General features: G+C 48.5%; 17 non-coding genes and 5 pseudogenes across 17 annotated transcripts; all 22 read left to right on the forward strand.

Annotated features, from left to right (window-relative positions):
• The first annotated feature begins 8,439 nt into the window (after window positions 1–8,439).
• Window positions 8,440–8,558, forward strand: LOC126537995 (5S ribosomal RNA; annotated as a pseudogene).
• Window positions 8,559–9,103: 545 nt separating this feature from the next.
• On the forward strand, window positions 9,104–9,222 carry LOC126538015 (5S ribosomal RNA). Its single transcript, XR_007600900.1, has one exon. It is a non-coding gene; the product is annotated as a 5S ribosomal RNA (ribosomal RNA).
• Window positions 9,223–9,777: 555 nt separating this feature from the next.
• Window positions 9,778–9,896, forward strand: LOC126538017 (5S ribosomal RNA). Its single transcript, XR_007600901.1, has one exon. It is a non-coding gene; the product is annotated as a 5S ribosomal RNA (ribosomal RNA).
• A 557-nt stretch (window positions 9,897–10,453) lies between these two features.
• LOC126538063 (5S ribosomal RNA) lies at window positions 10,454–10,572 on the forward strand (annotated as a pseudogene).
• Window positions 10,573–11,126: 554 nt separating this feature from the next.
• LOC126538058 (5S ribosomal RNA) lies at window positions 11,127–11,245 on the forward strand (annotated as a pseudogene).
• Window positions 11,246–11,800: 555 nt separating this feature from the next.
• On the forward strand, window positions 11,801–11,919 carry LOC126538018 (5S ribosomal RNA). Its single transcript, XR_007600902.1, has one exon. It is a non-coding gene; the product is annotated as a 5S ribosomal RNA (ribosomal RNA).
• A 555-nt stretch (window positions 11,920–12,474) lies between these two features.
• On the forward strand, window positions 12,475–12,593 carry LOC126538019 (5S ribosomal RNA). Its single transcript, XR_007600903.1, has one exon. It is a non-coding gene; the product is annotated as a 5S ribosomal RNA (ribosomal RNA).
• Window positions 12,594–13,149: 556 nt separating this feature from the next.
• Window positions 13,150–13,268, forward strand: LOC126538020 (5S ribosomal RNA). Its single transcript, XR_007600904.1, has one exon. It is a non-coding gene; the product is annotated as a 5S ribosomal RNA (ribosomal RNA).
• Window positions 13,269–13,823: 555 nt separating this feature from the next.
• Window positions 13,824–13,942, forward strand: LOC126538056 (5S ribosomal RNA). The gene has a single exon (XR_007600937.1). It is a non-coding gene; the product is annotated as a 5S ribosomal RNA (ribosomal RNA).
• A 556-nt stretch (window positions 13,943–14,498) lies between these two features.
• On the forward strand, window positions 14,499–14,617 carry LOC126538064 (5S ribosomal RNA; annotated as a pseudogene).
• Window positions 14,618–15,171: 554 nt separating this feature from the next.
• LOC126538021 (5S ribosomal RNA) lies at window positions 15,172–15,290 on the forward strand. The gene has a single exon (XR_007600905.1). It is a non-coding gene; the product is annotated as a 5S ribosomal RNA (ribosomal RNA).
• Window positions 15,291–15,845: 555 nt separating this feature from the next.
• Window positions 15,846–15,964, forward strand: LOC126538022 (5S ribosomal RNA). Its single transcript, XR_007600906.1, has one exon. It is a non-coding gene; the product is annotated as a 5S ribosomal RNA (ribosomal RNA).
• A 555-nt stretch (window positions 15,965–16,519) lies between these two features.
• On the forward strand, window positions 16,520–16,638 carry LOC126538024 (5S ribosomal RNA). Its single transcript, XR_007600908.1, has one exon. It is a non-coding gene; the product is annotated as a 5S ribosomal RNA (ribosomal RNA).
• A 554-nt stretch (window positions 16,639–17,192) lies between these two features.
• LOC126538025 (5S ribosomal RNA) lies at window positions 17,193–17,311 on the forward strand. The gene has a single exon (XR_007600909.1). It is a non-coding gene; the product is annotated as a 5S ribosomal RNA (ribosomal RNA).
• Window positions 17,312–17,866: 555 nt separating this feature from the next.
• On the forward strand, window positions 17,867–17,985 carry LOC126538026 (5S ribosomal RNA). The gene has a single exon (XR_007600910.1). It is a non-coding gene; the product is annotated as a 5S ribosomal RNA (ribosomal RNA).
• A 555-nt stretch (window positions 17,986–18,540) lies between these two features.
• On the forward strand, window positions 18,541–18,659 carry LOC126538027 (5S ribosomal RNA). The gene has a single exon (XR_007600911.1). It is a non-coding gene; the product is annotated as a 5S ribosomal RNA (ribosomal RNA).
• Window positions 18,660–19,213: 554 nt separating this feature from the next.
• Window positions 19,214–19,332, forward strand: LOC126538028 (5S ribosomal RNA). The gene has a single exon (XR_007600912.1). It is a non-coding gene; the product is annotated as a 5S ribosomal RNA (ribosomal RNA).
• A 554-nt stretch (window positions 19,333–19,886) lies between these two features.
• Window positions 19,887–20,005, forward strand: LOC126538029 (5S ribosomal RNA). The gene has a single exon (XR_007600913.1). It is a non-coding gene; the product is annotated as a 5S ribosomal RNA (ribosomal RNA).
• Window positions 20,006–25,483: 5,478 nt separating this feature from the next.
• On the forward strand, window positions 25,484–25,602 carry LOC126537996 (5S ribosomal RNA; annotated as a pseudogene).
• Window positions 25,603–26,156: 554 nt separating this feature from the next.
• Window positions 26,157–26,275, forward strand: LOC126538030 (5S ribosomal RNA). Its single transcript, XR_007600914.1, has one exon. It is a non-coding gene; the product is annotated as a 5S ribosomal RNA (ribosomal RNA).
• Window positions 26,276–26,832: 557 nt separating this feature from the next.
• On the forward strand, window positions 26,833–26,951 carry LOC126538031 (5S ribosomal RNA). Its single transcript, XR_007600915.1, has one exon. It is a non-coding gene; the product is annotated as a 5S ribosomal RNA (ribosomal RNA).
• Window positions 26,952–27,506: 555 nt separating this feature from the next.
• LOC126538034 (5S ribosomal RNA) lies at window positions 27,507–27,625 on the forward strand. The gene has a single exon (XR_007600916.1). It is a non-coding gene; the product is annotated as a 5S ribosomal RNA (ribosomal RNA).
• Window positions 27,626–27,737: the final 112 nt, after the last annotated feature.

Below are 27,737 nucleotides of genomic sequence, written 5' to 3' on the forward strand. Positions count from 1 at the left end.
GTGAACGGGAAAGAGTGCCGAGTGCTTCGCGATTCCGCAGCTACGATGGATGTAGTTCACCCCTCTTACGTAGAACCCGATATGTTCACGGGCGAGTGCGCATGGATCAAGCAAGCAGTGGAAGCTCATAGCGTGTGTCTGCCGGTAGCAAAAGTGCTTATTGAAGGACCTTTCGGAGCACTTGAGACGGAGGCCGCAGTGTCATCTATGCTGCCCCCCCAGTACCCGTACCTATTTTCGAACAGGTCCGATCACCTCCTGCGCGAGAAGGGGCTTTTGTTTGGTGAGGCTAGCGTTCAGGCCTTAACCAGATCGAAGGTTCGGGAGCTCGCTGCAAAGGCGGTAGTTGCGGGGCCGACGTTGTTGAACGATGAGAAAGGGTCAGAGGCGCAGCAAGCTAGTATTCAAAGCACGCCCGAACGGGATAAAATTGAGCCTGTAGCGTTAAAGGCACCAGATACTGGAGAGGAAATTCCCGATGCGGGAAAGTTAGAAGAGCTTCCGGTCGAGCTTCCGGGACTAGGCTCAGTGACAAACAGGAAAGACACCGATCAAGTCATTAGTGACTTAATAAGGAAAGCATCGCTGTCGCCTGAGCAGAAAACAGAACTACACCAGCTCTTACAAGAGTTTCAAGGTCTGTTCTCTGAGAGGCCTGGTAGGACTTCTGTCCTTACTCATGACATAGAACTTACCTCCCCAGAGCCAGTACGATCCAAGGCGTACCGGGTGTCACCCCGCCAGAACGATATTATGGAGGCTGAGGTAAAGAAAATGCTACAGCTCGGTGTTATTGAAGCGGGTGAGAGTGATTATACCTCCCCTTTGATTTTGGTTGAGGTACCGGGCAAGGAACCTCGTCCTTGCGTCGACTACCGCAGGCTTAATTCCATCACTAAGGATCAAATTTATCCGATCCCTAACATCGAGGAGCGCCTTGAGAGAGTGAGTAGCGCTCAGTTTATTTCCACCCTAGATCTTGTCAGGGGTTATTGGCAGGTTCCACTTACAGAAGAGGCTAGTAGGTATGCGGCGTTCATTTCACCCATGGGGACATCCCGTCCTAAAGTTTTGAGTTTTGGTTTGAAGAACGCGCCATACTGCTTTTCAAGCCTCATGGATAAAGTGTTGCGGGGACAGCAAGAATTCGCTTTACCGTATCTAGACGACGTAGCGATATTCTCCGCATCCTGGCCGGAACATATGGCGCACTTGCGGGCAGTGCTAACCCGCCTGCGCGATGCGGGCTTGACAGTCAAGGCTCCCAAGTGCCAGTTAGCACAGGCCGAGGTTGTCTACCTCGGACACGTGATTGGTCGGGGTCGTCGCCGCCCCTCTGAAATAAAAGTGGCCGCTGTGCGAGACTTCCCGCAACCGCGCACGAAGACCGATATTCGGTCGTTCTTAGGTGTCGCCGGCTACTATCAGAGGTACATCCCCAGGTACTCTGATATCGCGGCTCCCTTGACGGATGCTCTAAGAAAGACAGAGCCGCAAACAGTCGTCTGGGATGAGACGAAGGAAAGAGCTTTTAGCGCCCTAAAGAGCGCCCTAACAAGCCAGCCTGTGCTACGATCGCCCGACTACACAAAAGGGTTCGTTGTTCAGTGTGATGCTAGTGAGCGAGGCATGGGCGTTGTACTGTGCCAACGGGAAAATGGAGAAGTAGAACACCCCGTCCTGTATGCTAGTCGTAAGCTGACGAGTCGTGAGCAGGCGTATAGCGCCACCGAGAAAGAGTGTGCGTGTATCGTGTGGGCCGTTCAGAAATTGTCATGTTACCTAGCTGGCTCGAGGTTTATCATTGAAACGGATCACTGCCCTCTCCAATGGCTGCAGACCATCTCTCCCAAAAATGGCCGCCTCCTGCGCTGGAGCCTCGCTTTGCAACAATATTCCTTTGAGGTGCGTTACAAAAAGGGGAGTCTCAACGGTAACGCCGATGGCTTAAGTCGAAGCCCCTAACGTGGGAATCAGCCTCAAAATTGCTCGTTACTGATGTTTTTCTTCCTGAGGCAGGATTTTTTTTTTTTTAACTTATTGCTTTTGTGTAGTGTTTCAAAGTGATGATGTGCTTTTTAGTGCAATTTTTCCGATTTGTGGACGCGTTCTGAGTGCTGCTAAACTACTGTATAGGCAGCAGTATAAAAGGGGAAAGAGCCTGGCAGGGCTTAGTGAGGGTTGTGCCGTGCTTGCTAACTGAGCGGTTGACTTTTGGCGTGGTTCTAACGCTTGCCGGAAACGAGAACAAAAATGTCAACTCTCCCGAAGTCACTTTGCAGTGTCCTGTGTGCACCTGAACGTGAGAACGAGGCCTTCTCTGTGCGCTGCGCTCAAGAAACGCCCAAGGACGCCCAACTTCGGTTATGAGCATCATCGAGCGACATCCCTCCGGACAGCGGATGCAGTCCCCTGACCATCGGGATCTCCTTCCCCCGGCGGGGCGGTCTGTTACGTTTCGCCTACAACGCGCGGTAATGCCGGCGCGGATGCAACGGACGCCGGGGCTTTGTTCAAAGCGGCGGACATTTTGGCCCGTCCGACGCCGCCGCAACGCCTACCCGCCAAGCGTGTCCAGGCGTGTTTCAGTGCCACGTGTCTTCGTGTGTGCGTGTGTGTGTGTGTGCCCTCGCTTGTCAAAGCGCGGCAGCCGGGGAGCGGAGTTCCCCGAATGAGGAGCCTGGAGGTCTCTCGGCTCAACTGTTCGCGCCGTCGTGTGGGTGAGGGTTGGCGATGCGTCACTACACTCGGTTCAGCAGGTCTCTCGGCCCGACAGTTCGCGCCGTCGTGGGCTCCTGCTGCGCCGTCCCGTGACCTTCATCCCGTGACCTTCCCTCCTTCCCTTTTGGACCGCGACGCCGGGAGTATAAGAGCAGCTGCCCCCGGACGCCAAGAAAGAGGCTCCGATTTGTACTGTTGAGTTGCGTGCTCTCCCGTCTCTCCACTTCGGTCGACCTGACCGGCCGCTCTTTTGCTATGTTAGAATAAACAAGTTGTTCTGTTACCAGTCTTCTCTTGCTTTGCCGGGACCTTCGGATGCTTCCAGTGCCCCAGGCCGCCAGGCCAACGCTACCCTTGGGGCTTGCGACCCATTGGCAATAACGGGCGTCAGCACCGAGACCCCAACAACTCGGGCCAGCGGTGCGATTCCAACAACGTGAGCTTCGCGCGCGCGCAAATTAAAACAACACGAAGGACGTGGCAATGATATTACGCGGAGTAATATGGCGACAAAAAGTGTCACTAATCGCGCAAATCATTCGCATAAACTGCTAACTGCATCGCTATTACACGCATGCAGGTTGATAGCATCACATAGACGGCAGCACATTCCAAACCACATGTGCAAGCCGCGGAAAAACACACACAACGTCTTACGTCCACTCTCCTCTGCACAACTCGCACACGCAATTTTCTCTTTTCTAGCGCAGATCAACAAAATGAAACCACGTAATGAGACGTTTCCGTAACCCGCAAAGACTATTCATTGTAGCTGTAGAGAGCCAATTCTCATTTTTAGATACAGGCAACATCGGAAACCTTCGTTTCTCGCCATCGGCCATACCATGCTCATTCTGCTTCCGGCAGCCGAGCTGAGCGGTCAGCAGAGTCATGGGCTCCAGTGGAGCAGCGACAGCGGCCACTTTAGGCCGCGGAAACAGGCTAAACGACGACAAGGATTATGCCTTTATTTTGCCGCAACTGCCCAAAGGTCAATTGGTGATTAATACCGTCTTTTTGCACGGTGATGTACGTGCGAGACCGTACAAGGTGGAAGATTTCCGGGACGCCCTTCTGCCGACGGGCTTGCTGCCTGATGTGGTATGCATAGGGGCGTAGCAGATCAACCACGTCTGGGCAGTGACCTTCAGTGATGCGAGTGCCACAAAAAGGCTTCTGGACCTCAAGGAACTCCAAGTGAAGGGACGACGGTGCGTCATCGTTGACCCGCAGGATCAACAGGTGAAGCTAAGGCTTCACTGGCTGCTGTACGGTGTTGGCGACGAGGACGTCCGGACGGCATTCGCGGCTTTCGGCAAGGTGGAGGAGGTGAGCCGGGAGCGGTGGCGCGTCGAAGGCATGGGAGCGAAGACCTCAACCACCAGGACCGTCATTTTGAAATTGAAAAGCGGCATGAAAGTGGAGGATCTGCCCCATCAGATCCGCGTCGGCGGAGAGTTGGCCTTGGTCGTCGTGCCCGGTCGACCAATGCAGTGCCTGCGCTGCCACGGCACGGGACACGTCCGCCGTGAGTGCAGAGTCCCCCGCTGTTCTCTATGCAGACGTTTCGGCCACGTCGACGCTGACTGCGTAAGATCTTATGCCACCGTAACAGGCCCAGTAACTTGTGACGTTGCGGCAGAGCACGTCATGGACGTGGCCGAGGCGGAGGACGCTGCTAAAGGAACTCTAGACACGGTCCCGACAGCGACAGCCAGTGGAACGACGAGTTTGGCCGTAGACAGCAGGGTGGCTGAGACTACCGTGAAGCCGAGTGGGACGGTACAGGGCGCGACCGCTGAGGGCCAGCCTACGCGGAGCAGTAGTGAGGACCCGCCCGACAACGATGCGACGGCAATGCAGCAGGAGGAGGCCGTCCTCGACGGCGACCGGACTTCGACTCTTGGTGCGCCAGTCAAGCGCCCCCATGACCAGACTAAGGACCGCAACGACGGCGCGACCAGCACCAGCGAAGGGCCGCCGACAAAGACACCTCTTGGGAGGCGCACGAGCTTGAAACCAAAGCCGAATGTCCCACCTGAGAGAAAGCCTGCGGACAAAGTGCCGCCCACAAACAACGCCGGGAAACCGGGAGGTCCCGGAGGCGGCTAGCCGAGGGCTAGTCGTGAACGGTAAGCACCATGCTCCGGGCCTACTTTTCTCTTTAGCTCAACATGGCTCAGATACCGTCCCTTAATATTGCCACTTTAAACGTGAGAGGGTTGGCGGCTAGTCGTAGGCAAAGTCAAGTCCTACGGTTGGTCACTGACCACGACGTCGACGTACTAGCCGTCCAGGAAACCAAGGTTGACGGGGAGGAGGAGACCGGGAGCATGGTGCGCCGTTTCACGTCTAGGTATTTTGCGGTGGTAAGCCATGCGTTAGGCACGGCTGGGGGGTGCATTCTTTTTGTGAAGAAACTGCCTGGACTGCAGATTCAAAGTACCTTTTCTTGTCAATCTGGAAGGATTGTTTTTTGCGATATTGTTTTGTGCGAGTTTCAGTACCGTGTCATATGCGTATATGCGCCCAATTCAGTAGAAGAGCGTGCCCGTTTCTTTTCGAACCTTTCGCAGTATGTGCGATGCGATAAGCGCGTTATGCTCTTAGGAGACTTCAATTGTGTAATGAGCGCTAGTGACAGAGCCAATAATGCCGGTGTGCGTGACAGAAGCAGTGAAGTCTTGTCAAAACTAATTAGTGAAAATGAACTAGATGACGTTTTTGATTGTCTGGAAGGGGGGCGTGACGTGACATTTACACGTTTTCAGGGCAGTAGCCATGCGCGATTGGACCGAATCTACATTTCGCTGGATACAATTCCAAGATGCCACGGTTATTCTGTAGTACCCGTATCGTTCTCAGATCACTGTCTCGTAATATGTAATGTCGGTATAGGGAAACGGAAACATGCGTTTAATTGGGAGATGTGGAAAATGAATGCCTCGTTATTAAATGATGAATCTTTTGTAAAGGCAGTACGGAATGCCATTGATGAAATACGCAAAGATGAAGCTGAAACAATAGCTGAAAAGTGGGAATGTTTCAAAGAAAAAGTTAAAATGAAAGCCTTAGAAAGGTCAAGCTGCCTCAAATTTGAGAGGGAATATAAAGAAAAGGCTTTGCGAACACTACTTCAGCAGCTGATAACGCTGGAGTGCAGAGAGCCTGGTCTGTACAAAGACGATGTGCGGAGCGTCAAGGAAAAGCTTGAACAGTTCGATAAAGAACGTTATCAAGGTGCCATCGTGCGAGCACGAGCAGATGTATTAGCGGCGGGGGAGACGCCCACAAAAAGGGCGCTTGGACTCGAGAAGGCGCACGGACGGCGAAACCATGTGGATAAGATTTTAATGAACGGGGTTCTTGTTGACGACAACGAAAGCATAGGACGCGCCTTCTGTCAGTACTACCAGTCGCTCTTTGCATTTAAGGCAGCGAATGTAGAGAGTTTCAAAGCCGATTTTCTTCAGCGGATGCCGAGACTGGGAGATGACGCTAAAGAACGATTGGAAGGCAACATTACCGAGAACGAAGTTGAAAAGGCAATCGGCGATTTGAACTCGGGCAAGTCGCCTGGGCCTGATGGACTCTGTGCGGGGTTATATAAGGCTTTCAAAAGTGAACTGGCCCCATTGTTAGCAGACGTATTCAATGACGCGTACGAGAAGAAATTATTGCCCCCATCTTTTGGAAAAGCGCACACAATACTAATCCCTAAGAGTGATCAAACAGACAAACTCAGATTCGTGTCATCCTATAGACCGATATCACTAACAAACATTGATTACAAGATCTTATGAAGATTTTAGCTGCGAGACTTCAAGGCGTCATCAAGGAAATTGTCGGAGACCACCAAACTTGCGGCATCAAGGGACGGTCCATTTTTTCGAACATCCATCAGATGCGGAGCGTGCTCGAGTGCTGTGACGTCACCGATGGTGGCGTTGCAGTTCTTCAGCTCGATTTGGAGAAAGCGTTCGATTGTGTCGCTCATGTTATTTTGTTTGCCATCTTGGATCATGTTAATGTCGGTTCCATCATCAGGGAGGGCGTGGCCTTGGCGTACCAGAATTGCACAACAAGATTAATTGTCAATAAATCTCTGGGGGCCCCCATTAACATCATGCGTTCAGTACGCCAAGGCTGTCCCCTCAGTCCGCTGTTATTTGCCATTTACATAGAAGCAATGTGTGTAGTAATTAACGGAAATGACAAAATACGTGGTTTCAGATTAGCAGCGACAGAGGTGAAGCTGCTCGCATATGCAGATGACATTGCAGTGTGTTGCACAGACAGACCAAGTGTAACGGAAACAGTATCGGCAGTGAAACATTTCTGTGATGTCACGGGTAGTAGAATAAATTGGGGCAAATCCCTAGGCCTGTGGCACGGGAAATGGGAGTCTGCACCGGACAACTTCGCGAACCTCAACTGGGTCAAAACGCCGACGAGGTATCTGGGCGTTCCTCTCAATAGCTACAATAGTAGCGATGAATATTGGAGGAGCCAAGCCGATGAAATGAAAGAAAAGGCGGACAGATGGAAGGATGTGAAGCTGTCTATTTTTGCAAGGGCGACAGTCTGTAATATGTTTTTTGTCACGAAGTTATATTATGTCATGCAAGCGTTGTATTGCTCGAGAACAAATGTGCAAAGGCTGCACAGAGTGTTTGCTGTTTTCATCTGGGGGTCAACATGGGAAAGGTGCAGCCGAACAAATTTGTTTAGAAGAGTGAAAGACGGGGGTGTGGGTTTGGTTCATCTTTTTGTTAGACAACTAGTCAACCGATTCTTGTTTTTTCGCGATGTGCGCCATCCTTTTCTGCGCACAGTATGCCAGCTCAGGTTGAGCGGTGCTTTGCCGGCACATGTCGTTAGTACGGCATGCGTTACCGGATCACTTCGTGGCTTCTTTAAGGAAGTGGCCGACAGCGTAAGATTTCTTTCTGTTCGATTTTCAATGGATTACCTTTGCGATGTTAAAAGGAAAAGATTGTATAAAGATGTGTGCGACATTGTTTTCCCAGTGCCGTTATACAGAGCCATTTACAGTGGAGGGCCAGGACTTGATGTACTTAAACGCGTAAAACACATGGAGGTGTCACCAGGGGTAAAAACGTTTTTTTTTAAGCTTCACACCGGTACGCTCTCAGTGAAGACTTTCATGGAAGAGCGAGGTTGTATCGTACCATGGGGAACGCATTGCTTGATCTGCAAAAAGCAGGAAACCATAGATCACGTTTTTTTGGAATGTTGGGAGGGCTTCTTTTTCTGGGACGTCTTAAAGCGAACCCTGAAAAAAGAGTTACCGGTGGACCCCCAAGGGATAAGGTATCTGACAATTAAGGATGATGACGGGGTTCCATATGATTTCGTTATGTTAAACGCACTCCACTGTATATGGCGGGCTCGTATGGCAGGGTACTATTGTGATCCTGACGCTAGGCCCGCTCGCGATTATTTCAGAGAATGTATGTCGCGATTCATAGAAATACAGAAAATGCAACAATGTGTTCCGGAATGGCTGTGGAGGCTAGAACCTCTGACAGCCATGAAGGAATTTTAAGTTGACAACGCCTGTCCAACAGGGACAGACGGCTTTGTTGTACGGTGTGACTCGTTTCTTTCCTTTTTGTTTGTATTGCAATTGTGATACTGTAATGTGTGGAAACTGCACGTTCTGCGGAAAAACCGGTAATAAATAAAAAAAAAAAAAAAATCGGCCATACCATGCTGAATACGCCGGTTCTCGTCCGATCCCCGAAGCTAAGCAGCATTGGGCTCGGTCAGTACTTGGGAGGGAGACCACCTGGGAACACCGAGTGCTGATGGCACCTTTCTTTTTAATTTTTTTTTGCCTGTACTTCTTTTTTATTATTATTATTATTTTAGTTGGCATGTTGTGCATGTAGGCGTAAAGATGTGGTGAGTGGACGCGTTGGCGAAATATGAACACTCATCATCCGCAGCATCTCGATCGTGCGTCAACATCGACGTGAGCTTCGCGCGCGCGCAAATTAAAACAACACGAAGGACGTGGCAATGATATTACGCGGAGTAATATGGCGACAAAAAGTGTCACTAATCGCGCAAATCATTCGCATAAACTGCTAACTGCATCGCTATTACACGCATGCAGGTTAATAACCGGCAGCACATTCCAAACCACATGTGCAAGCCGCGGAAAAAAACACACAACGTGTTACGTCCACTCTCCTCTGCACAACTCGCACACGCAATTTTCTCTTTTCTAGCGCAGATCAACAAAATGAAACCACGTAATGAGACGTTTCCGTAACCCGTAAAGACTATTCATTGTAGCTGTAGAGAGCCAATGCTCATTTTTAGATACAGGCAACATCGGAAACCTTCGTTTCTCGCCATCGGCCATACCATGCTGAATACGCCGGTTCTCGTCCGATCCCCGAAGCTAAGCAGCATTGGGCTCGGTCAGTACTTGGGAGGGAGACCACCTGGGAACACCGAGTGCTGATGGCACCTTTCTTTTTAATTTTTTTTTGCCTGTACTTCTTTTTTATTATTATTATTATTTTAGTTGGCATGTTGTGCATGTAGGCGTAAAGATGTGGTGAGTGGACGCGTTGGCGAAATATGAACACTCATCATCCGCAGCATCTCCATCGTGCGTCAACATCGACGTGAGCTTCGCGCGCGCGCAAATTAAAACAACACGAAGGACGTGGCAATGATATTACGCGGAGTAATATGGCGACAAAAAGTGTCACTAATCGCGCAAATCATTCGCATAAACTGCTAACTGCATCGCTATTACACGCATGCAGGTTAATAACATCACATAGACGGCAGCACATTCCAAACCACATGTGCAAGCCGCGGAAAAAAACACACAACGTGTTACGTCCACTCTCCTCTGCACAACTCGCACACGCAATTTTCTCTTTTCTAGCGCAGATCAACAAAATGAAACCACGTAATGAGACGTTTCCGTAACCCGTAAAGACTATTCATTGTAGCTGTAGAGAGCCAATGCTCATTTTTAGATACAGGCAACATCGGAAACCTTCGTTTCTCGCCATCGGCCATACCATGCTGAATACGCCGGTTCTCGTCCGATCCCCGAAGCTAAGCAGCATTGGGCTCGGTCAGTACTTGGGAGGGAGACCACCTGGGAACACCGAGTGCTGATGGCACCTTTCTTTTTAATTTTTTTTTTGCCTGTACTTCTTTTTTTATTATTATTATTATTTTAGTTGGCATGTTGTGCATGTAGGCGTAAAGATGTGGTGAGTGGACGCGTTGGCGAAATATGAACACTCATCATCCGCAGCATCTCCATCGTGCGTCAACATCGACGTGAGCTTCGCGCGCGCGCAAATTAAAACAACACGAAGGACGTGGCAATGATATTACGCGGAGTAATATGGCGACAAAAAGTGTCACTAATCGCGCAAATCATTCGCATAAACTGCTAACTGCATCGCTATTACACGCATGCAGGTTAATAACATCACATAGACGGCAGCACATTCCAAACCACATGTGCAAGCCGCGGAAAAAAACACACAACGTGTTACGTCCACTCTCCTCTGCACAACTCGCACACGCAATTTTCTCTTTTCTAGCGCAGATCAACAAAATGAAACCACGTAATGAGACGTTTCCGTAACCCGTAGAGAATATTCATTGTAGCTGTAGAGAGCCAATGCTCATTTTTAGGTACAGGCAACATCGGAAACCTTCGTTTCTCGCCATCGGCCATACCATGCTGAATACGCCGGTTCTCGTCCGATCCCCGAAGCTAAGCAGCATTGGGCTCGGTCAGTACTTGGGAGTGAGACCACCTGGGAACACCGAGTGCTGATGGCACCTTTCTTTTTAATTTTTTTTGCCTGTACTTCTTTTTTATTATTATTATTATTTTAGTTGGCATGTTGTGCATGTAGGCGTAAAGATGTGGTGAGTGGACGCGTTGGCGAAATATGAACACTCATCTTCCGCAGCATCTCCATCGTGCGTCAACATCGACGTGAGCTTCGCGCGCGCGCAAATTAAAACAACACGAAGGACGTGGCAATGATATTACGCGGAGTAATATGGCGACAAAAAGTGTCACTAATCGCGCAAATCATTCGCATAAACTGCTAACTGCATCGCTATTACACGCATGCAGGTTGATAGCATCACATTGACGGCAGCACATTCCAAACCACATGTGCAAGCCGAGGAAAAACGCACACAACGTCTTACGTCGACTCTCCTCTGCACAACTCGCACACGCAATTTTCTCTTTTCTAGCGCAGATCAACAAAATGAAACCACGTAATGAGACGTTTCCGTAACCCGTAAAGACTATTCATTGTAGCTGTAGAGAGCCAATGCTCATTTTTAGATACAGGCAACATCGGAAACCTTCGTTTCTCGCCATCGGCCATACCATGCTGAATACGCCGGTTCTCGTCCGATCCCCGAAGCTAAGCAGCATTGGGCTCGGTCACTACTTGGGAGGGAGACCACCTGGGAACACCGAGTGCTGATGGCACCTTTCTTTTTAATTTTTTTTTGCCTGTACTTCTTTTTTATTATTATTATTATTTTAGTTGGCATGTTGTGCATGTAGGCGTAAAGATGTGGTGAGTGGACGCGTTGGCGAAATATGAACACTCATCTTTCGCAGCATCTCGATCGTGCGTCAACATCGACGTGAGCTTCGCGCGCGCGCAAATTAAAACAACACGAAGGACGTGGCAATGATATTACGCGGAGTAATATGGCGACAAAAAGTGTCACTAATCGCGCAAATCATTCGCATAAACTGCTAACTGCATCGCTATTACACGCATGCAGGTTGATAGCATCACATTGACGGCAGCACATTCCAAACCACATGTGCAAGCCGCGGAAAAACGCACACAACGTCTTACGTCCACTCTCCTCTGCACAACTCGCACACGCAGTTTTCTCTTTTCTAGCGCAGATCAACAAAATGAAGCCACGTAATGAGACGTTTCCGTAACCCGTAAAGACTATTCATTGTAGCTGTAGAGAGCCAATGCTCATTTTTAGATACAGGCAACATCGGAAACCTTCGTTTCTCGCCATCGGCCATACCATGCTGAATACGCCGGTTCTCGTCCGATCCCCGAAGCTAAGCAGCATTGGGCTCGGTCAGTACTTGGGAGGGAGACCACCTGGGAACACCGAGTGCTGATGGCACCTTTCTTTTTAATTTTTTTTTGCCTGTACTTCTTTTTTATTATTATTATTATTTTAGTTGGCATGTTGTGCATGTAGGCGTAAAGATGTGGTGAGTGGACGCGTTGGCGAAATATGAACACTCATCATCCGCAGCATCTCCATCGTGCGTCAACATCGACGTGAGCTTCGCGCGCGCGCAAATTAAAACAACACGAAGGACGTGGCAATGATATTACGCGGAGTAATATGGCGACAAAAAGTGTCACTAATCGCGCAAATCATTCGCATAAACTGCTAACTGCATCGCTATTACACGCATGCAGGTTAATAACATCACATAGACGGCAGCACATTCCAAACCACATGTGCAAGCCGCGGAAAAAAACACACAACGTGTTACGTCCACTCTCCTCTGCACAACTCGCACACGCAATTTTCTCTTTTCTAGCGCAGATCAACAAAATGAAACCACGTAATGAGACGTTTCCGTAACCCGTAAAGACTATTCATTGTAGCTGTAGAGAGCCAATGCTCATTTTTAGATACAGGCAACATCGGAAACCTTCGTTTCTCGCCATCGGCCATACCATGCTGAATACGCCGGTTCTCGTCCGATCCCCGAAGCTAAGCAGCATTGGGCTCGGTCAGTACTTGGGAGGGAGACCACCTGGGAACACCGAGTGCTGATGGCACCTTTCTTTTTAATTTTTTTTTGCCTGTACTTCTTTTTTTATTATTATTATTATTTTAGTTGGCATGTTGTGCATGTAGGCGTAAAGATGTGGTGAGTGGACGCGTTGGCGAAATATGAACACTCATCATCCGCAGCATCTCCATCGTGCGTCAACATCGACGTGAGCTTCGCGCGCGCGCAAATTAAAACAACACGAAGGACGTGGCAATGATATTACGCGGAGTAATATGGCGACAAAAAGTGTCACTAATCGCGCAAATCATTCGCATAAACTGCTAACTGCATCGCTATTACACGCATGCAGGTTGATAGCATCACATTGACGGCAGCACATTCCAAACCACATGTGCAAGCCGCGGAAAAACGCACACAACGTCTTACGTCGACTCTCCTCTGCACAACTCGCACACGCAATTTTCTCTTTTCTAGCGCAGATCAACAAAATGAAGCCACGTAATGAGACGTTTCCGTAACCCGTAAAGACTATTCATTGTAGCTGTAGAGAGCCAATGCTCATTTTTAGATACAGGCAACATCGGAAACCTTCGTTTCTCGCCATCGGCCATACCATGCTGAATACGCCGGTTCTCGTCCGATCCCCGAAGCTAAGCAGCATTGGGCTCGGTCAGTACTTGGGAGGGAGACCACCTGGGAACACCGAGTGCTGATGGCACCTTTCTTTTTAATTTTTTTTTGCCTGTACTTCTTTTTTATTATTATTATTATTTTAGTTGGCATGTTGTGCATGTAGGCGTAAAGATGTGGTGAGTGGACGCGTTGGCGAAATATGAACACTCATCATCCGCAGCATCTCGATCGTGCGTCAACATCGACGTGAGCTTCGCGCGCGCGCAAATTAAAACAACACGAAGGACGTGGCAATGATATTACGCGGAGTAATATGGCGACAAAAAGTGTCACTAATCGCGCAAATCATTCGCATAAACTGCTAACTGCATCGCTATTACACGCATGCAGGTTAATAACATCACATAGACGGCAGCACATTCCAAACCACATGTGCAAGCCGCGGAAAAAAACACACAACGTGTTACGTCCACTCTCCTCTGCACAACTCGCACACGCAATTTTCTCTTTTCTAGCGCAGATCAACAAAATGAAACCACGTAATGAGACGTTTCCGTAACCCGTAAAGACTATTCATTGTAGCTGTAGAGAGCCAATGCTCATTTTTAGATACAGGCAACATCGGAAACCTTCGTTTCTCGCTATCGGCCATACCATGCTGAATACGCCGGTTCTCGTCCGATCCCCGAAGCTAAGCAGCATTGGGCTCGGTCAGTACTTGGGAGGGAGACCACCTGGGAACACCGAGTGCTGATGGCACCTTTCTTTTTAATTTTTTTTTGCCTGTACTTCTTTTTTTATTATTATTATTATTTTAGTTGGCATGTTGTGCATGTAGGCGTAAAGATGTGGTGAGTGGACGCGTTGGCGAAATATGAACACTCATCATCCGCAGCATCTCCATCGTGCGTCAACATCGACGTGAGCTTCGCGCGCGCGCAAATTAAAACAACACGAAGGACGTGGCAATGATATTACGCGGAGTAATATGGCGACAAAAAGTGTCACTAATCGCGCAAATCATTCGCATAAACTGCTAACTGCATCGCTATTACACGCATGCAGGTTAATAACATCACATAGACGGCAGCACATTCCAAACCACATGTGCAAGCCGCGGAAAAAAACACACAACGTGTTACGTCCACTCTCCTCTGCACAACTCGCACACGCAATTTTCTCTTTTCTAGCGCAGATCAACAAAATGAAACCACGTAATGAGACGTTTCCGTAACCCGTAGAGAATATTCATTGTAGCTGTAGAGAGCCAATGCTCATTTTTAGGTACAGGCAACATCGGAAACCTTCGTTTCTCGCCATCGGCCATACCATGCTGAATACGCCGGTTCTCGTCCGATCCCCGAAGCTAAGCAGCATTGGGCTCGGTCAGTACTTGGGAGTGAGACCACCTGGGAACACCGAGTGCTGATGGCACCTTTCTTTTTAATTTTTTTTGCCTGTACTTCTTTTTTATTATTATTATTATTTTAGTTGGCATGTTGTGCATGTAGGCGTAAAGATGTGGTGAGTGGACGCGTTGGCGAAATATGAACACTCATCTTCCGCAGCATCTCCATCGTGCGTCAACATCGACGTGAGCTTCGCGCGCGCGCAAATTAAAACAACACGAAGGACGTGGCAATGATATTACGCGGAGTAATATGGCGACAAAAAGTGTCACTAATCGCGCAAATCATTCGCATAAACTGCTAACTGCATCGCTATTACACGCATGCAGGTTGATAGCATCACATTGACGGCAGCACATTCCAAACCACATGTGCAAGCCGCGGAAAAACGCACACAACGTCTTACGTCGACTCTCCTCTGCACAACTCGCACACGCAATTTTCTCTTTTCTAGCGCAGATCAACAAAATGAAACCACGTAATGAGACGTTTCCGTAACCCGTAAAGACTATTCATTGTAGCTGTAGAGAGCCAATGCTCATTTTTAGATACAGGCAACATCGGAAACCTTCGTTTCTCGCCATCGGCCATACCATGCTGAATACGCCGGTTCTCGTCCGATCCCCGAAGCTAAGCAGCATTGGGCTCGGTCAGTACTTGGGAGGGAGACCACCTGGGAACACCGAGTGCTGATGGCACCTTTCTTTTTAATTTTTTTTTGCCTGTACTTCTTTTTTATTATTATTATTATTTTAGTTGGCATGTTGTGCATGTAGGCGTAAAGATGTGGTGAGTGGACGCGTTGGCGAAATATGAACACTCATCTTTCGCAGCATCTCGATCGTGCGTCAACATCGACGTGAGCTTCGCGCGCGCGCAAATTAAAACAACACGAAGGACGTGGCAATGATATTACGCGGAGTAATATGGCGACAAAAAGTGTCACTAATCGCGCAAATCATTCGCATAAACTGCTAACTGCATCGCTATTACACGCATGCAGGTTGATAGCATCACATTGACGGCAGCACATTCCAAACCACATGTGCAAGCCGCGGAAAAACGCACACAACGTCTTACGTCCACTCTCCTCTGCACAACTCGCACACGCAGTTTTCTCTTTTCTAGCGCAGATCAACAAAATGAAGCCACGTAATGAGACGTTTCCGTAACCCGTAAAGACTATTCATTGTAGCTGTAGAGAGCCAATGCTCATTTTTAGATACAGGCAACATCGGAAACCTTCGTTTCTCGCCATCGGCCATACCATGCTGAATACGCCGGTTCTCGTCCGATCCCCGAAGCTAAGCAGCATTGGGCTCGGTCAGTACTTGGGAGGGAGACCACCTGGGAACACCGAGTGCTGATGGCACCTTTCTTTTTAATTTTTTTTTGCCTGTACTTCTTTTTTATTATTATTATTATTTTAGTTGGCATGTTGTGCATGTAGGCGTAAAGATGTGGTGAGTGGACGCGTTGGCGAAATATGAACACTCATCATCCGCAGCATCTCCATCGTGCGTCAACATCGACGTGAGCTTCGCGCGCGCGCAAATTAAAACAACACGAAGGACGTGGCAATGATATTACGCGGAGTAATATGGCGACAAAAAGTGTCACTAATCGCGCAAATCATTCGCATAAACTGCTAACTGCATCGCTATTACACGCATGCAGGTTGATAGCATCACATTGACGGCAGCACATTCCAAACCACATGTGCAAGCCGCGGAAAAACGCACACAACGTCTTACGTCGACTCTCCTCTGCACAACTCGCACACGCAATTTTCTCTTTTCTAGCGCAGATCAACAAAATGAAACCACGTAATGAGACGTTTCCGTAACCCGTAAAGACTATTCATTGTAGCTGTAGAGAGCCAATGCTCATTTTTAGATACAGGCAACATCGGAAACCTTCGTTTCTCGCCATCGGCCATACCATGCTGAATACGCCGGTTCTCGTCCGATCCCCGAAGCTAAGCAGCATTGGGCTCGGTCAGTACTTGGGAGGGAGACCACCTGGGAACACCGAGTGCTGATGGCACCTTTCTTTTTAATTTTTTTTGCCTGTACTTCTTTTTTATTATTATTATTATTTTAGTTGGCATGTTGTGCATGTAGGCGTAAAGATGTGGTGAGTGGACGCGTTGGCGAAATATGAACACTCATCTTCCGCAGCATCTCCATCGTGCGTCAACATCGACGTGAGCTTCGCGCGCGCGCAAATTAAAACAACACGAAGGACGTGGCAATGATATTACGCGGAGTAATATGGCGACAAAAAGTGTCACTAATCGCGCAAATCATTCGCATAAACTGCTAACTGCATCGCTATTACACGCATGCAGGTTGATAGCATCACATTGACGGCAGCACATTCCAAACCACATGTGCAAGCCGCGGAAAAACGCACACAACGTCTTACGTCGACTCTCCTCTGCACAACTCGCACACGCAATTTTCTCTTTTCTAGCGCAGATCAACAAAATGAAACCACGTAATGAGACGTTTCCGTAACCCGTAAAGACTATTCATTGTAGCTGTAGAGAGCCAATGCTCATTTTTAGATACAGGCAACATCGGAAACCTTCGTTTCTCGCCATCGGCCATACCATGCTGAATACGCCGGTTCTCGTCCGATCCCCGAAGCTAAGCAGCATTGGGCTCGGTCAGTACTTGGGAGGGAGACCACCTGGGAACACCGAGTGCTGATGGCACCTTTCTTTTTAATTTTTTTTTGCCTGTACTTCTTTTTTATTATTATTATTATTTTAGTTGGCATGTTGTGCATGTAGGCGTAAAGATGTGGTGAGTGGACGCGTTGGCGAAATATGAACACTCATCTTTCGCAGCATCTCGATCGTGCGTCAACATCGACGTGAGCTTCGCGCGCGCGCAAATTAAAACAACACGAAGGACGTGGCAATGATATTACGCGGAGTAATATGGCGACAAAAAGTGTCACTAATCGCGCAAATCATTCGCATAAACTGCTAACTGCATCGCTATTACACGCATGCAGGTTGATAGCATCACATTGACGGCAGCACATTCCAAACCACATGTGCAAGCCGCGGAAAAACGCACACAACGTCTTACGTCCACTCTCCTCTGCACAACTCGCACACGCAGTTTTCTCTTTTCTAGCGCAGATCAACAAAATGAAGCCACGTAATGAGACGTTTCCGTAACCCGTAAAGACTATTCATTGTAGCTGTAGAGAGCCAATGCTCATTTTTAGATACAGGCAACATCGGAAACCTTCGTTTCTCGCCATCGGCCATACCATGCTGAATACGCCGGTTCTCGTCCGATCCCCGAAGCTAAGCAGCATTGGGCTCGGTCAGTACTTGGGAGGGAGACCACCTGGGAACACCGAGTGCTGATGGCACCTTTCTTTTTAATTTTTTTTTGCCTGTACTTCTTTTTTATTATTATTATTATTTTAGTTGGCATGTTGTGCATGTAGGCGTAAAGATGTGGTGAGTGGACGCGTTGGCGAAATATGAACACTCATCATCCGCAGCATCTCCATCGTGCGTCAACATCGACGTGAGCTTCGCGCGCGCGCAAATTAAAACAACACGAAGGACGTGGCAATGATATTACGCGGAGTAATATGGCGACAAAAAGTGTCACTAATCGCGCAAATCATTCGCATAAACTGCTAACTGCATCGCTATTACACGCATGCAGGTTGATAGCATCACATTGACGGCAGCACATTCCAAACCACATGTGCAAGCCGCGGAAAAACGCACACAACGTCTTACGTCGACTCTCCTCTGCACAACTCGCACACGCAATTTTCTCTTTTCTAGCGCAGATCAACAAAATGAAACCACGTAATGAGACGTTTCCGTAACCCGTAAAGACTATTCATTGTAGCTGTAGAGAGCCAATGCTCATTTTTAGATACAGGCAACATCGGAAACCTTCGTTTCTCGCCATCGGCCATACCATGCTGAATACGCCGGTTCTCGTCCGATCCCCGAAGCTAAGCAGCATTGGGCTCGGTCAGTACTTGGGAGGGAGACCACCTGGGAACACCGAGTGCTGATGGCACCTTTCTTTTTAATTTTTTTTGCCTGTACTTCTTTTTTATTATTATTATTATTTTAGTTGGCATGTTGTGCATGTAGGCGTAAAGATGTGGTGAGTGGACGCGTTGGCGAAATATGAACACTCATCTTCCGCAGCATCTCCATCGTGCGTCAACATCGACGTGAGCTTCGCGCGCGCGCAAATTAAAACAACACGAAGGACGTGGCAATGATATTACGCGGAGTAATATGGCGACAAAAAGTGTCACTAATCGCGCAAATCATTCGCATAAACTGCTAACTGCATCGCTATTACACGCATGCAGGTTGATAGCATCACATTGACGGCAGCACATTCCAAACCACATGTGCAAGCCGCGGAAAAACGCACACAACGTCTTACGTCGACTCTCCTCTGCACAACTCGCACACGCAATTTTCTCTTTTCTAGCGCAGATCAACAAAATGAAACCACGTAATGAGACGTTTCCGTAACCCGTAAAGACTATTCATTGTAGCTGTAGAGAGCCAATGCTCATTTTTAGGTACAGGCAACATCGGAAACCTTCGTTTCTCGCCATCGGCCATACCATGCTGAATACGCCGGTTCTCGTCCGATCCCCGAAGCTAAGCAGCATTGGGCTCGGTCAGTACTTGGGAGGGAGACCACCTGGGAACACCGAGTGCTGATGGCACCTTTCTTTTTAATTTTTTTTGCCTGTACTTCTTTTTTATTATTATTATTATTTTAGTTGGCATGTTGTGCATGTAGGCGTAAAGATGTGGTGAGTGGACGCGTTGGCGAAATATGAACACTCATCTTCCGCAGCATCTCCATCGTGCGTCAACATCGACGTGAGCTTCGCGCGCGCGCAAATTAAAACAACACGAAGGACGTGGCAATGATATTACGCGGAGTAATATGGCGACAAAAAGTGTCACTAATCGCGCAAATCATTCGCATAAACTGCTAACTGCATCGCTATTACACGCATGCAGGTTGATAGCATCACATTGACGGCAGCACATTCCAAACCACATGTGCAAGCCGCGGAAAAACGCACACAACGTCTTACGTCGACTCTCCTCTGCACAACTCGCACACGCAATTTTCTCTTTTCTAGCGCAGATCAACAAAATGAAACCACGTAATGAGACGTTTCCGTAACCCGTAAAGACTATTCATTGTAGCTGTAGAGAGCCAATGCTCATTTTTAGATACAGGCAACATCGGAAACCTTCGTTTCTCGCCATCGGCCATACCATGCTGAATACGCCGGTTCTCGTCCGATCCCCGAAGCTAAGCAGCATTGGGCTCGGTCAGTACTTGGGAGGGAGACCACCTGGGAACACCGAGTGCTGATGGCACCTTTCTTTTTAATTTTTTTTTGCCTGTACTTCTTTTTTATTATTATTATTATTTTAGTTGGCATGTTGTGCATGTAGGCGTAAAGATGTGGTGAGTGGACGCGTTGGCGAAATATGAACACTCATCTTTCGCAGCATCTCGATCGTGCGTCAACATCGACGTGAGCTTCGCGCGCGCGCAAATTAAAACAACACGAAGGACGTGGCAATGATATTACGCGGAGTAATATGGCGACAAAAAGTGTCACTAATCGCGCAAATCATTCGCATAAACTGCTAACTGCATCGCTATTACACGCATGCAGGTTGATAGCATCACATTGACGGCAGCACATTCCAAACCACATGTGCAAGCCGCGGAAAAACGCACACAACGTCTTACGTCCACTCTCCTCTGCACAACTCGCACACGCAGTTTTCTCTTTTCTAGCGCAGATCAACAAAATGAAGCCACGTAATGAGACGTTTCCGTAACCCGTAAAGACTATTCATTGTAGCTGTAGAGAGCCAATGCTCATTTTTAGATACAGGCAACATCGGAAACCTTCGTTTCTCGCCATCGGCCATACCATGCATTCTGCTTCCGGCTCCCGAGCTAAACGGATCGTAGGATCATGGGCTCCAATGGAGCGGCATATGCGGCTGTTAGCCGCGGCAACAGGCTTTCGACGGAGGAAGATAAGGATTTCCAGATTATTTTGCCTCGGCTACCTACAGGACGCATTGTTTTAAATACAGTTTTTTTGCACGGCGACGCTCGTGTTCGCCCGTTCCGTGTGGAAGATTTCCGGGACGCGCTTCAAGCTGTTGGTATGCTCTCTGGCGTCGTCGCCCTTGGAGCATACCAAATCAACCATGTATGGGCGGTGACGATGAAGACAGCCGAGGCTGCCGAAAAGCTGGCTGCCCTGAAGGAGCTACAGGTGAAGGGGCGTCGCTGCCTGGTCATCGACCCCAAGGAACAACAGGTGAAGCTTCGTATCCACTGGCTTCTGCATGGGGTGGACGACGAAGACGTCAAGACCGCGCTGGCCTCCTTCGGCAAAGTGACGGAAGTGACCCGGGAGCGCTGGCGAGTGGATGGCGTTTCCGACAAGGGCTCGACGACCCGAGCAGTGCTGCTGCAGCTGAAAGCCGGAATGAAAGTTGACGACCTGCCCCACCAGATCCGCGTCGCCGGCGAGCTTGCGCTGGTGGTAGCCCCAGGTCGCCCCATGCAGTGCCTACGCTGCCGGGGCTCTGGCCACGTTCGACGAGAATGCAAGGTTCCCCGTTGTTCCCGGTGCAGGCTTTTTGGACACAACGACGCGGACTGTGTACGCTCTTACGCAGTAGCCGCGGGCTCGGCGCAGAGCGAGCCGTCGGCATCAGAACATATGATGGACGTGACCGAGGCGGAGGAAGCGGCCAAGGGTGCTGGAAACAGCAACGTGGCGGCAGAAACGAGCGCGACGACCAAGCAGGCCGAAGCAGGAAGGAATAATATCCCTCCCCCTAAGGAACCAGCAGCTACAGTCGAGAGCGTGCAGACGGCCCCGCAAGAAAATGAGAGCCACCAGCGAGCTACGGATGCAACGCAGGCAGAGGCGGACGACAACGCGACCCATGCTAGCGCCCGCGTCGAATCCGTCTCGGCACCGGTCAAGAGATCCCTGCAGCACGAGGAGAAAGTCGACGGAAAGGCCGGCGGTGACTCCGAGCCACCACCCGCTAAGACGCTACCCGGAAGGCGCTCCACCATCAAGCCTAAGCCGAACTTGGAGGCTGACCGCAGGCTCACCCCGAAGCTGACCAAAGACGAACTCGGACGACGGCCACCGGATGGCCACGGAGGCGTCTAGCGGTCAGCTAGACGTTAAGGTGAGCACCATGCTCCGGGCCTTCTCCCCTCCCGTTTAAATCAGCAATGGCTACCAACCCGTCGCTTAGCCTCGGCACGCTAAACGTTCGAGGTCTGGCCGCCAAAAAGAAACAGAGTCAGGTTTACAGACTACTAGTGGACCACGACCTCGACGTTTTAGCCGTGCAAGAAACCAAGGTAGACGGCGAGGAGGAGACCGGGAGCATGGTGCAAAGGTTCACGTACAACTACTATACGGTAGTGAGCCACGCCTTAGGGACTTCGGCGGGATGTGTGTTGTTCGTGAGGAAGCTTCCAGGACTGGTTATTGACGGTTACTTCTCGTGCACTTCCGGTCGACTTGTCGTTTGTGATTTCAGTTATTGCGATGTCAAATGGCGCGTGTTGTGCATTTATGCACCTAATACAGTGCAAGAGAGGGCAACTTTCTTTTTGAACCTAAAGCATCACTTCTCTGTGCAAAAAACAATAGCCTGTGTAGGGGATTTCAACTGCGTATTGAATGCTGAGGATAGGTCTACGCGACGCGTAGTTTATGACAAAAGCAGCGATATCCTCGCACAAATTATACATGAGTTCGAATTAGAAGATGTCGCTGAGTGTTTTCGGGCTGACCGAGACGTGATGTACACTCACTTTCAGGGCACAAGTCACGCACGATTAGACCGGATCTATCTATCATACGATTTGGTAGAAAAATGCCAGTGCTATGCAGTTACGGCCATATCATTCTCGGATCACTGCCTGGTAAAATGCAGGGTAGGCAGCAAGAAAGAACGAAACAAATTCGTTTGGGAACTGTGGAAAATGAATTCTGAGCTGCTACGAGATGAAACTTTTAATGAAAAGGTAGTGGCTGCTCTGAATTCCTTTGCAACGGATAGTTCTATAAAGTTTGGCGAGGAATGGGAGTTGTTGAAGCAAACCATCAAAATGAAAGCAATTGAAAGAAGTAGCGTACTGCGTTATGAAGAAAAGGCCAGTGAAAAGGATTTAAAAACATTGCTGGCAAAATTGGCGACGCTGGAATGCAAGCAACCGGGCGCTTATCAAGACGATATGCGCGCTGTTAAGAAAAAGCTCGAAGTGTTCGACGAAGAACGCTATCGAGGCGCACTCGTGCGTGCTAGAGCAGAAAGACTAACATGCGGGGAAACGCCAACGAAAAGAGCGATGGGACTAGAAAAAAAACATTCCAGACGTAAGCAGATTGAGGCCATTGAATATGAAGGGGTGGTATTAACCGATAACAATAACATAGGGCATGCGTTCCTTGAGCATTACAAAAAACTTTTTGCATTCAGGCCTGTCAACATGCACGATTTCAATAATTTATTTTTGCAACGAATGCCACAGCTGTCGTCTGAAGTTAAAGAAACCTTAGAACGACCATTAACAGAACATGAAGTGATGAAGGCCATCGAAGACCTGAATCCTGGCAAGTCGCCAGGTCCAGACGGTCTTTGTGCCGCCTGGTACAAATCTTTTAAAGGCCACCTAGCTCATATCTTAACCGCCGTTTACAACGAAGCATACGAACTGAAAATACTTCCACCATCCTTTGGCCAGTCCCATACCGTACTAATACCGAAAACAGAAGACACCGAAAAGCTCAAGCAACTTTCATCATACAGACCCATTGCGCTTACTAATTGCGACTACAAAATATTGATGAAGGTGTTGGCACGGCGTATGCAGTCAGTCATTAAGGATGTAGTCGGCCCACACCAGACGTGTGGAATTCGCGGAAGAACCATCTTTACTAACATTCATAAGTTGAAGTGTGTGCTGGAGTGTTGTGATGCCATGTGTGAGGCAGTTGCGATCCTCCAGCTAGACTTGGAGAAAGCATTTGACTGTGTTTCTCACGAGATATTGCTCACCATCCTTCAACATGTTAATTTTGGCCACATAATCACTGAGGGGGTGACCATGGCGTACCGGAGTTGCTATACGAGACTTATAATTAATCAAATGCTGGGGGCCCCCATTAACGTGAAGCGCTCCGTTCGCCAGGGTTGTCCACTCAGCCCACTCCTGTTTTGTGTTTACATAGAAACGCTATGTCAGGCCATCATTGAAAATGAATACATTAAGGGATTTTGCCTCCAAGCAGCAGAGGTGAAGTTATTGGCATATGCTGACGATGTGGCTGTATGTTGTAAAGATACGCAAAGTGTATTGAACGCAGTGAGTATCGTCAGACAGTTTGGTAATGCCACTAATAGCTTCGTGAACTGGCAGAAATGTTTGGGGTTTTGGCACGGGGAATGGGCGTCCACACCAGACCACTTTTCCAACGTAACCTGGGTCACGACGCCAGTTAAGTACCTTGGCGCACCCCTTGATGCCTACAAGGACAGTAGCGAATACTGGAAGGAGCGAACAAAAGAAGTAAAAGAAAAAGCCGACCGATGGAACGCCGTTCACTTGTCCATGTTCGCGCGAGCTACAGCGTGCAACACGTTTCTCGTGACAAAGATCTGGTACGTGATGCAGGTCCTACAGTGCTCTCGGATTAATGTGCAGAAACTGCACCGCGTGTTCGCTGTATTCGTGTGGGCATCGAGCTGGGAGCGATGCAGCCGAGATAATCTCTTCCGACGCGTGAAGGATGGTGGTCTGGGGTTGGCGCACCTTTTCTTGCGTCAACTGGTGAATAGATTCTTCTTCTTTCGAGATACAAACGACCCATTTCTGCGCACGGTGATCCAAATGAGGCTTTCAAGATCACTTCCCGAGTTTGTAGTAGGTACCGAAATAATGCCAGGATCTGTCCGTGGGTTCTTTCGGGAAATAGTTGATAGTGTTTCTTTTTTGCGTGTTCGTTTTTCAAGTGAATATTTGTGGAATGCAAAACGGAAAAAGTTATACCGTGATTTGTGTGATAGTGTATTGCTTGTACCCATGTACAGAGCCGTGTACAGTGGAGGCCCAGGCCTAGACGTCTTGAAAAGGGTGAAGATGATGCCAGTTCAACCAGCCACGAAATCTTTCTTCTTTAAATTACATACCGGTACCTTATCTGTTAAAATTTTCCTGGAACAACGTGGGTTCTACATGCCGTGGGGAACCCACTGCCTCATTTGTAAAAAACCGGAAAGCATAGATCATGTCTTCATCCACTGTTGGGAGGGGGTTTTCTTCTGGGACGTGTTGCAAAGGACTTTGAAAAAGGAGTTACCGATAGATCCACACGGAATCAGGTTTCTGGCAGTTAATGATGACGAAGGATTCCCGTACGACCTTATCATGCTAACAGGCCTCCACTGTTTATGGCGCGCAAGAATGGCGGGCTACCATTGTGACCCGGATGCCCGACCGGCGCGTTTATACTTTAGAGAATGTATGCAAAAATATGTAGAAGTGCAGAAGTTGCAACAGCCTGTTCCTGAGTGGCTGCCGAGGGTTGAACCCCTGACAGCGCTCAAGGAATTTTAATACGACAATGTCATGCCACAGTAGCGGACGGCAACGAATGTGTATATTACTGTTTCTTGTTCCGTTTTTGTATTCATTATTTCCTTTTTGTCTTTTTCTTTCGTTTCTGTGTATATCATTTAAGGAATGTGTGTTGTGGTGACATGTCGAGGATTGGCAATAAAGAAAAAAAAAAAAAAATCGGCCATACCATGCTGAATACGCCGGTTCTCGTCCGATCCCCGAAGCTAAGCAGCATTGGGCTCGGTCAGTACTTGGGAGGGAGACCACCTGGGAACACCGAGTGCTGATGGCACCTTTCTTTTTAATTTTTTTTGCCTGTACTTTTTTATTATTATTATTATTATTTTAGTTGGCATGTTGTGCATGTAGGCGTAAAGATGTGGTGAGTGGACGCGTTGGCGAAATATGAACACTCATCTTCCGCAGCATCTCCATCGTGCGTCAACATCGACGTGAGCTTCGCGCGCGCGCAAATTAAAACAACACGAAGGACGTGGCAATGATATTACGCGGAGTAATATGGCGACAAAAAGTGTCACTAATCGCGCAAATCATTCGCATAAACTGCTAACTGCATCGCTATTACACGCATGCAGGTTGATAACATCACATTGACGGCAGCACATTCCAAACCACATGTGCAAGCCGCGGAAAAACGCACACAACGTCTTACGTCCACTCTCCTCTGCACAACTCGCACACGCAGTTTTCTCTTTTCTAGCGCAGATCAACAAAATGAAGCCACGTAATGAGACGTTTCCGTAACCCGTAAAGACTATTCATTGTAGCTGTAGAGAGCCAATGCTCATTTTTAGATACAGGCAACATCGGAAACCTTCGTTTCTCGCCATCGGCCATACCATGCTGAATACGCCGGTTCTCGTCCGATCCCCGAAGCTAAGCAGCATTGGGCTCGGTCAGTACTTGGGAGGGAGACCACCTGGGAACACCGAGTGCTGATGGCACCTTTCTTTTTAATTTTTTTTTTTGCCTGTACTTCTTTTTTATTATTATTATTATTTTAGTTGGCATGTTGTGCATGTAGGCGTAAAGATGTGGTGAGTGGACGCGTTGGCGAAATATGAACACTCATCTTTCGCAGCATCTCGATCGTGCGTCAACATCGACGTGAGCTTCGCGCGCGCGCAAATTAAAACAACACGAAGGACGTGGCAATGATATTACGCGGAGTAATATGGCGACAAAAAGTGTCACTAATCGCGCAAATCATTCGCATAAACTGCTAACTGCATCGCTATTACACGCATGCAGGTTGATAGCATCACATTGACGGCAGCACATTCCAAACCACATGTGCAAGCCGCGGAAAAACGCACACAACGTCTTACGTCCACTCTCCTCTGCACAACTCGCACACGCAGTTTTCTCTTTTCTAGCGCAGATCAACAAAATGAAGCCACGTAATGAGACGTTTCCGTAACCCGTAAAGACTATTCATTGTAGCTGTAGAGAGCCAATGCTCATTTTTAGATACAGGCAACATCGGAAACCTTCGTTTCTCGCCATCGGCCATACCATGCTGAATACGCCGGTTCTCGTCCGATCCCCGAAGCTAAGCAGCATTGGGCTCGGTCAGTACTTGGGAGGGAGACCACCTGGGAACACCGAGTGCTGATGGCACCTTTCTTTTTAATTTTTTTTTGCCTGTACTTCTTTTTTATTATTATTATTATTTTAGTTGGCATGTTGTGCATGTAGGCGTAAAGATGTGGTGAGTGGACGCGTTGGCGAAATATGAACACTCATCATCCGCAGCATCTCGATCGTGCGTCAACATCGACGTGAGCTTCGCGCGCGCGCAAATTAAAACAACACGAAGGACGTGGCAATGATATTACGCGGAGTAATATGGCGACAAAAAGTGTCACTAATCGCGCAAATCATTCGCATAAACTGCTAACTGCATCGCTATTACACGCATGCAGGTTAATAACATCACATAGACGGCAGCACATTCCAAACCACATGTGCAAGCCGCGGAAAAAAACACACAACGTGTTACGTCCACTCTCCTCTGCACAACTCGCACACGCAATTTTCTCTTTTCTAGCGCAGATCAACAAAATGAAACCACGTAATGAGACGTTTCCGTAACCCGTAAAGACTATTCATTGTAGCTGTAGAGAGCCAATGCTCATTTTTAGATACAGGCAACATCGGAAACCTTCGTTTCTCGCCATCGGCCATACCATGCTGAATACGCCGGTTCTCGTCCGATCCCCGAAGCTAAGCAGCATTGGGCTCGGTCAGTACTTGGGAGGGAGACCACCTGGGAACACCGAGTGCTGATGGCACCTTTCTTTTAAATTTTTTTTTGCCTGTACTTCTTTTTTTATTATTATTATTATTTTAGTTGGCATGTTGTGCATGTAGGCGTAAAGATGTGGTGAGTGGACGCGTTGGCGA

Source organism: Dermacentor andersoni, chromosome 4 (genome assembly GCF_023375885.2).
Source record: "Dermacentor andersoni chromosome 4, qqDerAnde1_hic_scaffold, whole genome shotgun sequence".
Lineage (NCBI taxonomy): Eukaryota > Metazoa > Arthropoda > Arachnida > Ixodida > Ixodidae > Dermacentor > Dermacentor andersoni.